Here is a 13,332-nt window from a genome sequence, read left to right on the forward strand (position 1 = left end):
GAAATATAAATAATTAGTGTATATTATTAACATCAGTAATGAATTCGTATACAAATTGTGTGCATTCTTTACTAAAATTCGTCCCTCGGGGGGGGGGGGGGGTCGGCCGAGTGGGGGGGGGGGGGGCGATCGCCCCTACCGCCCCCCCCCCCCCCTGGATCCGCCAGTGACCTCATGAGTATTGCATTGATTACATTCGACACCGCGGAAGAGCCTTAACAAATATTCTTGTATTTCTTCGATATTGAGAGGGGGTCTTTCCTCTGAGCTGAGCTTGCACACTCAAATTCTTCTATTACAGTGCAGCTCATATCTACATCAGACAGTGCTCAAAATGTTCCTCTACGTCTATTTATTGAGTTAATTTCTCATTGAATACAAAGAAACATTTGAGTCGAGTGCGGGAATTCCCGCTCAATCGTGTTGAAATAAAAAGAGGTAAGACACATGAAATTGTAAGATGATAATATTTTGAACATTATAATGGTTAAACCAGAGTTTTCACCGTGTGGCCAGTAAGCTGGTGTTTCCCCCCAAAGATATTCATAAACTGTCGAATTACTTGAAAATCGTTAGATGCGTTTTTCGAACATTGTCCACCAATAAGGAGTTTTCCAGCTCATAAGATGAATTGTAATTAGTTTGTGTTGTACTTGTAAGAATATAGACATTTCTTTTAATATTGATAACATTTTGTTTCAATATCGTGAACCATTAAAAATACATTCTCAACACTTTCTATAGTCTGTACATCGGATGCACTAGAAAAAAGCGACTAATTTATAGTTATTTGTCATAGATGAAAATCTCAGTAATAAAAATGTTGTGCTGCAACTTTTACAACGAAAAGCACAAAAAAAGCACACCAGTGTGTCATTGTGACTGGGCCAAAGACAGATTCCATTATAGATCTATACAATCAATTCACAAATCTGGCCGAAGCAATGAAATGATTAGGCATATAGTCTTGGTCGGCTAAAAAAAAAACAAAAAAAAAAAACCCCAAAGATGTGTAAAACAGAAGATTTTGCGAAGATAGACGTTTTTAAACAGAGGAGTGTAGAAAGGAGTTAATTAGAAATTAAAAGTTTGTAATTTTTTCCCAGATCGAGATGTCTAAGCCATATAAAAGAAGGGACATGCTTATATCGGTGTCCATCATACAATGATGTCCAATATAATATGACCTGCGGGGCTTTATTTCCCGACACTCGTGTCGCGGGGCACATGGCCGATAAGGTATAAAAATGAAATGAAATTGACTTGAAACAATTTTATCAGAAACCTATGGATGTATTTACTTACATTAAGTAATGGGCTATTGAAAGTTTATCTTTTATTTTTTACACACAACATACTTACTTCATTTCTCTGATTAAAATGTGAGCAACATTGTAGCTAGCGTTAGCGCTCATTATCTTGTCTCTTGTTGTAAATATTCACATCGATCCCCCAATATCTAAGCGTATTTTAACAAACAATCTTTTATTCGCGGCTCAAACCAAGAAAGCCGTTATATTTTGTTTATAATGTAGTTAATATAAAACAGCCACTTTTTCTTTATAAAATATATATGTTGCTTTATTATCATGTTGTACAAACCAGTACTCTTTCCCTAGTAGATTCTACATTCAGAGTCCCATTTCATAAACGCACAAATGTTAAAGGTCTTGGTACCAATCCATATAAGAAAAAGTAAGGGCCCTTACGTAGGTAAAGATACATTTTTTAACCTTTCTTAAAGCCCTTTTATTGAAAAAAAATCTTTATTCTTCTTCTTCCTCGTTCTTATCTTATATAGATGAGCGTGTCAATGTGTTATGCGCCAGGAGGTCCATTGACTCTGACTTCAGCCTGCTTTTCTTTCTGGGTATGCTCCTATAACCTTTGATCATCCAAGATCATCTTCAAGGCAGCAGTTGTTTCGATGTTGCTATTTAAGCTGCTGTTGTTTTGAATTTAATTAAACATGCATTTTTAATGACATGCGTGCAAATAACGTCAAAGTTTCAATCATCAAAGTTTAATGTCGAGATATATTTAGCCCGTTCGGTTTTAATCGTTATTTCCCCCATTTATTTAATGTATTGTATTTATATTTAGCGCCAATAAATTACCTTGAAATAGCGATGCTGAAATAAAAACAAAAAAACGAATATATAATTCCACGGAGTTATTTTTAACTCGAGAGAGAAAAATGGCAGTGCACGTAGAGTTAAAGAATGCTGGGTAAAGGAAGTGACGTAGTTGAGAGGGGGGAGCATCGGTCTCTAAGATGTCTCCATTAGCGACTTTGTCAATTTTCATTAGGTCCACATCCCTCCAGAGACCAGGGACAGAACTGATTGGAATATTTTAAGACGTCAGGGTCGCCTCTAGAGCCAGAGAGAAAGACTGAGTAAGAGAGAGAGAGAGAGAGAGAGAGAGAGATCGTAAGTAGAATTAAAGGGGGAAAAAGGGACAGAGACAGAGAGAAGAAGACAGATGAGAGAGAGATAGAGAGAGAGAGAGAGCGAGAGAGAGAAAAACATAGAGATTTCTTTCGTGGTGACACAACTCTTTCCTTTAAAAAAAAAGTTTCCTTTTCTCTCCCTTGTTTCTTCTCTCACTCTTTAAAGATGGAAATTGCAAATGTTCTCTTGACTAGCTGTACCAGGACACTGCGGTTTTGTGTCATAGATGATTGGGGCTTGAAAAAAAAGGTTGGGGTGGGGGGAGAAAGAAAACGCTACGGAACCTGGAGTAGCACAGAAGTGTAGATGGCGAATGGAGTGAAAGGCTGGGGTGTGTGTTTGGGGGGGGGTGAGGTTGCAATTCTTAAGTCACGCTACTCCGACCAAGCTGAGAACTAAAGTGGGGCGTGAGTGGCCTAAAGGGTGGCCCCCTGGTGAACATCTTGTCTTGAGTGAGGGTGCACAACTCGTGACGGATTCAGGGTGATAGCGGAACTACCTTACAACCCGCTTAACACCCGCCCGCGAGCAGGATTCATCAGCAAGAACTGTAACAAATAATTTACGATGGGAAATTTCTGACTTAAAAACAAGAAAATGTCCTTTGTTTTGTTTTGGCAACGCTCTAGGGTATATTGTGAAAATATATCACTAATACTCCCTCTCTCTCTCTCTCACTCACACACACACACACACATCACCCCTGTTTTGTACCTTGAGCAAGATTGCTTTCATTTTACACTACCAATATCACAGCAGCTAAGCAGACGTGAGAATAACATTAAATCTTACTGTCCCGACAGAGTTACAACTTTCCCCCGCAACTTGACATTATGCATTGCTATTATGCCTTACGGGTCTAGCTCACAGCTGGAACTATACATTTACAGTATGACGCAGAGGTGTCTCTGGGAATGGTGTCACGCATCGCAGTTGGCAAATCGTACGCATGTTAATTAATGATAACATTGAAAAATATTATTTATTATGAAAAAAATGCATTTAATAATGGTCACATTATCACAGCTGAAAATCACCAAAATACTCATTTTTTAAACTTGATTTTCATAAAGAATGATTAAATGGAGCCCGCCATGTTTGGCCTCATTGGACAGCTCGTCCTTTTATCTCTAAGGTCAGACTAGAAAAAGTTATTACAAAGACATCCAATGAAACAACAACAAATAAGAATTAGTGTTTACTTTTTATATAAAATCATATCTCTAAGGTCTTTCGCTTGTAACACATAATAATTATTGCAAAGCTTAAATTAAACTCACTCCGTCATTCTGTCTGTCAGTCTGTCTATCTGGGAGGATTCTTTTACACGTCTTTTCTCCCACTTCTCGGATCAAGTTGAAATTTTGCAAAAATTGCCCCTTGCAAAACATGAATCAGCCAGACCTGTGACTTATGAACGAGCTATCGGTCTAAACTACCCACAGATTCAACCAAATAGTTTAACTGTAAAGACAAGTAGCTCAGTTAACATTCATTGTATTTACTTTGCGCGGAGTTATTTCAGTTTCTGAAGTCATTGACATAAAGTCACCATTCGCCATCAGTTATCGGCTCCAACTTTTATATTCTTACGCCGTATGCTAAGTAATCTTTTATTAAATACAATATATGACACAAGGGATATTCATCATTCATTTACTCTCTCAGTAATCTGCTCTTTGTTATATTTTGATATTTATAATTTGATTTACGTTTTTTTAGCGAGAGAGAGAGAGAGAGAAACAGAGAGAGAGAGAGAGAGAGAGAGAGAGAGGTTAAGGCGATATGGAGAAATATGGTGGGCAATATCATGGAACCAAAAAAAAAACAAGGTTACAAAGACAGTTTGTGTGGAAACACAAACTCAAAATCGGCCCCCGAAGTGGTCCACCCAGGCAGGTAAAAAGGCAGGTTTCAATATTTTCAGAAAGAACATCAGAATGAAATTCTATCAAAGGCAAATGACAGAGAAGAATGGAGAAAGAAGGTTGACAGATCTTATGTGGTGCCCCAGCGGTCTTGCAGACCAAAGGATAGGTGAAAGTGAATGTGAAGTTAGATGTGAACCTGGCCTAACTGATGTCTTATAATGATTATCTAATTGATCTTATTGTTTTGTAAAGGGTCAATCTCTTATTCAAATCCTCAAGAAAAAAAATTTTCCGTAAAAAAAAAAATAGTTAAGTATACTATTTCCCTGTTTTAGCGCTGCAGTTCACGCGATAATATGAAAAACTGTATAGATTTTTTCTCTTTAAAAAGAAAACTTTTTTGTGTGTAAATGTAGTAGTTAGTATGACAGAACTTACATAACTTAGCAATAAAAATGTAATAACATTTTTTTTGGACAAAAAATGTGAAAGTGGTGTATTTTTATGAAAAAAATTGCTTGCATAAGCGATTTAAAAATTAGATTTTTCGCTTTCAAAAAAGAAAAAAGTAGCCGTTGCATCAGAACTTTGAATGGTCTAAAATATTATGGTGTCAGATTTTCACTATCTTTTCTAGTTTGCGAGATCTAAACGGGACGGACGGACTGACAGACAGACAGACGGACAGACATTCCACACAAAACTAATAGCGTCTTTTCCCCTTTCGGGGGCCACTAAAAAACTAATACAAAAAATGAAACGAGGAAGATTGGGAGAAACTTTGCTATAAACAGACGGAAAAAAAAAATATTTCAAAGACGCTCAATTGAAAAATCTTTATTTGCCAACTAAATAATATTATTTACTTAGTACTACAAGCGAAGCGTTCTAGAAATTTGATTCTTCAGTGCTAATAAGTGCACAGGAAATAGATTTCTAAAATACTTCACGTATCAATCATTGTACACCAAATAAACCAAAAAATCCATTTATAAAAATATCCCAAATTGGCTTTTAAACCTGAAGATTTTATTTCTTTTTTTTTTTTTTATTCACTTTTATATTCTAGGTAACCGATCACTTCTGAAGCAATCCACTCCAAGCAAGAGATCTATGTCCATCTAATAGCAATCTAAGACACTGCGATAGAAGACAGTCTTATCGTGGCGAATCAGCCGTTATGTCTGTCGTCTCCACTCCCACTGAATATAAGGATATACATTAAGTCTTCCATCTATCCACTTACCTCCCGCTGTTATCTCATCACTTTATTGTAAAACAAATATTTACTGACAACGTAGATTTTTTTATTTTTTTTTTAGAGAAGAGCCAGGAGAGGGAGAGAAGAAGGGGGGGGGGAGAGGCTGAGGTTGAGAGAGTAGGAAAGAGAGAGACAGAGATAGGGGGGATGGCACAGACATTAAAGATATGGCGGCGTAACGGATGCAGTAGCGTCCATTAGCAACGGCTGTTAAGTGGGGCAACGGCGATCAGCCTGTGGGAGTTTTGTCTCAAAGACTCAGTTAATGTAAGTAGACAGCCGTGTTTGCCTCACCACGACATGTCTGTGGCACGAGGGTCGAGATGCGAGGGTGAAAACAGACTTGGAGCCCGAGGGTGTATGTTTGGCGGAGAGGAGGTTTGGACTGGCCTGAGAGGGGGCGGGGAGTGGAAGAAAAAAAATTTGGGTGGAGACTTCTCGAGAATTTGGTACGCATGCGAAATAAAAAGGCGTGGCAAACAAAAAAAATCTTGCTTACATGATTGATAGACTTGTGCAATTGATAATGGCAATTAATAATGGCTGATAGGTTTTTGTCTTTCGAGAAAGGTTGATTGGTCATGAATCAGTAACAGATAGTTATGGCCGTAAATATCAAGTCGTTGGTTTGTAGCTCCAAACAGTTAGTAAAATTAAACCTATGTAAGCGTACTCAATTCTTAATATAGTGATTGAAATAAACAACAAGATTCTTTCAAAAATAAAACTGAAAATAATTTGTATTTATAAATAGACACAGATTCATCTTGACAGTAAATGTGAGTAAAAATATAAGGGAAATGATAATTTAAACAAGATACAGCTCACTAAAAATACATGTCTGTCTGTCTCACGTATGTCGCTAGTCTCCACCCTCTTCACATCAGTAATTATTCTCTTGATTTACGACAGACCACCTCATGGTTTCATCAGAAACTCTTCAACCAAAACATCCGCCATACTTTCCTTATGCTTACATCAGAGACTCGCAAACATTCCATAACAATGGCATTCTATTTCAAACTTCATAGCAATGAGATACAATTATCTGAGATAACTTAGATATACAAAACATCGCCTTACAATCTTAGATACATTCAAGACCTTTGACCTGATTAATCATACCTTCTTAGAATGCATCCATTTACTTCACCTGATAGACAGACTCTGTTATTGAAGCAACGGTTGAAACTTCAAAGCTAGATAAGAACTCACAGTAATTTTTAGCGGCTACTGAAAGGGGAATAGCCGCTAATAGTTTTGTCCGTCCGTCACGTTTTGGTCACAGAAACTATAAAAGAAAATTATGATATTTTAGGTGCGATTTTGAGTTTGCGTTTCCACACAAACTATCTTTGTTACCTTGTTCAGTACTCACATTATGGACCAGCCTTAGACAAAAGAAAACAAAAAACTCCTTCAAAATTTTTAATACTCTCAAGTCACAATATAAATATAAATTTAAAATATAAAAGTAAATTACCCTTTTCAGACCTTCTGGTCTATAGCGCAGATGATGTCAAGGTCATCTTTTTCTGTGACCTACGGTTAACAAGGGTGTCATGTGGCCAGCACAACGACCAACCGACTTTACTTTTCCCCAAATAATGTCATGTACCCATTAGGGCTGGGTGGACTCAGAGGCGCCCAAAGGATCCCGAAAGTAAAAATCCCAGTTTTCACTAGGATTCGAACACAGGACCCCAGGTTCGGAAGCCAAGCAATATAAATGTGCTAGTTATTTAAAATTTTCCTTCGTAGACTTCTGGTACTTTGACAATTTATCAAGAAACCCTTTAAGAGTACGAAACTACGTATGTGAGATATTATGTGACATATATGATTGTTAATAGAATTCAGTCTAAATATGTACTGATCTAAAACCCTGTGTAACCCTGCGTAAAAAGTGTATAGTTAAATAGTTTATATAGTTTAATTAATGAATCTCATTTTAATGTAATAAAATATTTTCTGGTGTGTTTGAATTAAAACTATAAATTGAAGAAGACGCCAGAATGTCTGCAGGCGATCTTTTGGTGGACTCCACTTGGAGATCAAAGGTCTTTTAGCTGGCTGGGAGGGGGGGGGGTAGGATTTCCCCTTTGCCTTAGGTTGGGTCGGGGGGAACTGGAAAACACTAGCAAAAGTTTGAAAAACTCTGTTGTAGATCTACTTTCAATAAGAAAGATAACACAATTAAATTTACCGCTAATAATTTTAGAAAAAAACTGTCAAATAGGTTATTTTATTTCATATTAGGCCAACATTTAAACTTCATAAATGTGAACATCTGGTCATGTTGTGTGTGTATGTGTTTGCGTGTGCGTGCGCGTGCATGTGTGTGTGTTCCTTTAAATTTTGTTTCAGCGCTTTTTATTTTTCACTTTTATGCTTTTTCTTTTTTTTTTTTCTCCGCTCAAAACTTTCCGTTTATGAATTGGAAATCTCCGGTAGCACGAGCAGACGCGAGCACAATCTGACACGCAACCAATAAGAGAACAACTTTGGCGTCTGCCCAGAGCCACTCTGATCCATACAGTAACAGAGCTCTTCGTGCGTTTGGATCCTTGTGGCGCAACGCTCTACGACCACGCGAACGGCGTAGGTGATCGCCGCAATGTCTGTAAGAAAAATAATTCCAAAGAGAAAGAGAGAAGAGTTTGAGAGATAAAAAGGGAAAAGAAGGAAGACGGGGAAAAATCTGGCCGGAAACGGAAACTGTGCATGCAAGGAGAATTGGTGTAAATTGAAAGGGTCGTTAGGTTGGTAGAATGGTGAGGAAAGAAATGGCGGGATGCGTGAGTTAAGGGAAGACGCATGCAAGGGTTAATTCAATTTTTACTTCGGGCATGTTAAGTCCTGTGACTATAAAAGCTGCATTTTTATTTTTGGTTAATCAAGATTTGGTTTTTGTTAAGAACTGAAATGGACTGCATGGGTATTTGGTAGCTAGTTGGCCTGCAGTATTTAATTGAATCATGTTTTTTTTTTTTAGGTATAATAAATAATTGTTTAAAGTTTCAACTTATTCAAGAATGGGTGTGGGAATTATATGCCGGGACAAAACCCGACATATTAAAACATATCTGTGAATACTGAAGGATTGATTTCTTTTGTAGGTATCTGGTATGATGATAAATGACCAGAAATTAACTGACAAATTCATTATATATTTTATTGATTAATGTATGGTCTACGCCGCCTATGAATAATTGTGTAAAGTTTCAACTTAATCCGAGTACGTAATAAGATGTCTATTTTGTGTATACATCTAGTCATATTAGTCTCTACTTCACAGTCAGAGATGAAATAGTTAACAGTGATATAGTTTATAGATGCTCTACAATAAGGCTTACAACTCTGTCTATACCACTGGAACCTCAACAAGCCGGCTGCACCACAGGAGTGGTTGTCTCATTACAGGAACAAATAAAATTGGCAGATGAAGCGTATTTCGGATATCAACATATTAAAACTGTTTTTTATTTTAAGTTTGTTTTGTTCTGTTCAAAAAATGTTGGACATTTCTTTCTTTAAGCCGCAGTGTTTCCCAAACTGTGTTCCGCGTAACCCTAGTGCTCCGCTAGGCCTGAATAGGCATTCCACAAACTAATGGAATAATGGACTAGTGACCACGTGAATGAATCTCTCTTAAAAAATACCGTTATTATAAAGTTTGACTTGTTCACCGCTATTATATGGTTTAAATGTTTCACCACCGCTACTAAATGGTTTGAATGTTTCACCGCTACAATATGGTTTTAATGTTTCACTGTTGTTATACGGTTTGATTGTTTCACCACTTTTATATGGTTTGATTGTTTCACCACTTTTATATGATTTGAATGTTTCACCGCTATTAAATAATTGAAAGTCACGGTCTTATTACTAAATACATAATTTTATCTTCTCTGTATCTGTCTTCTTCAGTTTAATCCCCCCCCCCCTCTCTCTCTCTCTCTTTCTTTCTTTCTCTTCTTTTTCCTCTTTCTTTTTTTTTTTTTTTTTCATTTTCCGTTGTTTTGTATTTGCAGTTTTATGGAACATTTTTTTCATCACTCGCCATCTCTGTCTCTTTTCCCTTGTCTCTCTCCCTCTCTCTCTCTCTCTCCCTCTCTCCCTCACTGTCTGCTCTTCAAGGGCCCTGCATGCAGGGAAGACAGAAGGGCCCCGAGACCCAGCTTCACCCCGAGGACCGGCGAAGAGAGACTTCCCTTTCAGCCACTCTCACTTCTTGAACCGGCAAAGATAATTGAATTACGTCCGATAATTGATGTTTCCTAGTCATTTGGAGGTCCATTCACAGCCTGAATTAAGGCCCTTTTTGTAAATAGCTTTATTACAGCCTATTCTCGCTACACACAGACTGGTCAGTCTTTGGTCACAGTATCGGGAGAGATTCTAGATCTAAATCTAGGCATATATCTTTTCCTTAATGAAAGAAAAGAGGTCGTTCTAATGACCTTGACTTTTTATAAATTTATTCTTGTGACCTTGAACGTGGGGACTAATTGCTTTAAGAAAAAGAAAATATTTATGAGAAAGCATATTTTGAAAAATTATTTTGTCATTTGGACTAACATAAGTCACGGAATGTGTATTTATTTTTCTAGCTTTACGAAGATGATGAAATGTTATACCTTGTGCACAGACTTAATTTTAATTACTGTTAGGTTTTTTTATAATGTCATGCTGTCTTGTGCACTGACTAAACTCTTAGACTTCCTGGGTGGCTTACTGGTCTTGTGTAAGCGCTTCGGACTGACGTAACTATAAACCCAAGTTTGAGGTTTTATCTGCTGCTTTGGACTTTAACGTAACTTATAGAACGCTCTGTGATGTAAACAAAAATATGAAACCGATAACTGTTTCGACTATCTTGTGCATTGACTCAAGTCAGTCTTGACCCATTAAGCCCGAAATATAACTACAACACTGTGAAAAAAAAAAGTATAATTCGTTGGTAAACTCGGAAGCTCAAGCCAACTTATTAAGCTGTTTCAAATAATTACTAACCTGACTATGTATATTCGATCATTTTGTCGACTTTAATTAAAAGCAGAAAACGTATGCACTCTTTTATTTATGAGTTATGTTTCCCTTTACAGTACTGAATGCTGGGTCATGTGACCCTGCATGGCCTCAATTAGGGAAACCAATCAGTGAGACTAAGATCCACGATGTTAAAAAAAACAAGCCTTTGCCCCATTAGCTAATCCTCATATCCATAAATCTAGGTAGCTGTGTTTACATTTTTATGTACATCATTAACATTGGTAGCATTTAACTTCTATAGAAGTGATCAAGGCTGGTGTTACTTCATGTAACAGGAGACAGAAAGTCTGTTGGACCGTAGGACATGCAATGGGCTGCCTGAATCTGCCAGGGAAACCAACGACTTAGTTACTAGTAGAGTTTAAGTCATTGGTTAACATGCATGACTAGAAGCGGGACGCGTAGGACGTAGGCCTAATCAAGGCCGGTCCTACAGATTGCGGGGCCCTATGCGAAACGGATTGCGCGGGGCCTACTCTGGGTTGTGATAAGGATAATAAGTGAAAATTAAGACTTTGTATTAGAAAATAAATTCGTCTTTACATTTTATTCATATTTTACTAAGTACAAAATCACTGTCAAATAAACTTTACGAGCCATCTACAGTAGATAGTAGATATTCATATAAAAAGCCGACAAACATTCTGCCTTTTAGATTTACTATCGAATAGCAAATTATCGCTTTTTGTTTTAAGATGTCGAGATAGATGCCAGAGACAATTAAAGTCAATTAAGTATTTGAACTTCTTGGTTTGGTTAAAATTCGCCTTATTAAATGAAAGCTGAATATGCCGTTTTTTTTTTAATCGCGAGTAGGATTGGCGTTGTTTTGTCTGTTTTTATGGAGATTTGCATCAGTTTTCAGAAGATTTTAATAGTTTCAGGGGATTTTTATATATTTTACAATTTCAGGAGAATTCCAGGAACCCTTTAACAATAAGTTAAAATGGTTTAATTTTATAATTTACACCTAGAATTCGCGTGGGGCCTATGAAAGGGCGGGGCCCAGTGCGGCCGCATAGGTTGCATTTTCCTAAGACCGGCCCTGGGCCTAATCATCTTTTTTGAAGTAACGTCTGTATTTTATAAAATAAGTTTAAGTCACTGATTAACATGCATGACATGATTGACACATGAAATGCGTAAGACGTAAGTATCTTCTCTTTTGAAGTAACGTCTGTAATTTATAAGATAAGATAATATTTATTAGTGTAACAACATGCAGATGGTACGATGTGTTGTTATGCCGGGGATTTTACTTGAATTCAATAGTTTAAAAAAATGACGATCTAGAATCACAATTAACGATTCTTTGATAAAACAAAACTCTGGAACTTTATTTAAATACAACGTAAGTACAGTTTATGTACAAATTACAAATCAATGAGCATGAAACATATTACAAAGGCTTTTCAAACAGAGCTCTTAGAAACGTGACTGTCTACTAACCAATTATTTTATCGACTGGCGTTACTTTCTTACTCTCGCCAATTCTCTGGCACTAACTCTTTTAAAAAAATGTCTTTGTTTAATTCCAAATCAACCAATAGATTTCAAACTTCATCATCACGTCCCTTGGGTAAATCCTGACGTGCTGTCAAGTGTCTAAATTTGAGGGGTAAATCCCGAGGCTCATGTCGAGGGTTTATATTTCTTTCAAATGTGAAATGTACACACAATTCTATAATGTAATCTGTGACAATTAGAAATGAGACTTTTTTTTAAAACATAATATTATTTCTTAAATTATGACACATTTAGCCCTACTTGCGTAATTTGAATAGTTTAAATTTTTTTCCTGTTTTGGCTTTTGCAACTAATGATTTAGACTTTAGACCTTTGGTCCTCTGTCAAATGTCGATGTCTTGCTCCTATGGTTAGACCTAAATGTCTTGCTCCTATGGTAAGACCTAAATGTCTTGCTTCTAAGGTAAGACCTAAATGTCTTGCTCCTATGGTAAGACCTAAATGTCTTGCTCCTATGGTAAGACCTAAATGCCTTGCTCCTATGATAAGACCTAAATGTCTTGCTCCTATGGTAAGACCTAAATGTCTTGCTCCAATGCTAAGACCTAAATACCTTGCTCCTATGGTAAGACCTAAATGTCTTGTTGAATGGTGTCGAAGGGAGGGGAAGGAAGGGGCGCTCAATCATAATTATGACATTGGCCGAATGTGGTCAGCCTGATCGATACCGGCTTGACCTTCACCTTAACCTTTGTCGTGATGACACTTGGCTGACCAATAAGTAATCAAGGGGAGAGAGAGAGAGAGAGAGAAGAGAGAGAGAGAGAGAGAGAAGAAAGAGATACAGGGAAGAACGAGATAGATTGGGAGAAAGAGAAAGCAATGTGAAAGAAGAGAGATAGAGAGAAAAGGGTAGAGACAAATGGACAGCATGAGAGAGATATAGAGAGAAAGTGGGTAGAGACAATGGACAGCATGACAGAGATGGTACGAGAGAGAGAGAGAGAGAGATGCAGAGTATCTGAGTAAAGATATATTTGTTTGCGTGCATATAGGAGTGTATAGCCTATGAAAATATGATAGTGAGTTTGGACGTGACGTGAACAACTGGTATCCAATGAAGAACTAAACGCTTGGTGTCATGTGTTTACATGTGTTTACATGTGATGTGTTTACATGTGATGTGTTTACATGTTTTTACATGTGTTTACATGTGTTTACATGT

The 13,332-nt window shown here is 37.2% G+C and overlaps 1 protein-coding gene across 1 annotated transcript in view; it reads left to right on the forward strand.

The window, feature by feature from the left end:
- Positions 1-13,332, forward strand: part of LOC106080233 (homeobox protein unc-42-like) — a 58,285-nt gene that overhangs the window by 40,519 nt on the left and 4,434 nt on the right. The window lies entirely within an intron of this gene.

This window comes from Biomphalaria glabrata, chromosome 3 (genome assembly GCF_947242115.1).
Source record: "Biomphalaria glabrata chromosome 3, xgBioGlab47.1, whole genome shotgun sequence".
Lineage (NCBI taxonomy): Eukaryota > Metazoa > Mollusca > Gastropoda > Planorbidae > Biomphalaria > Biomphalaria glabrata.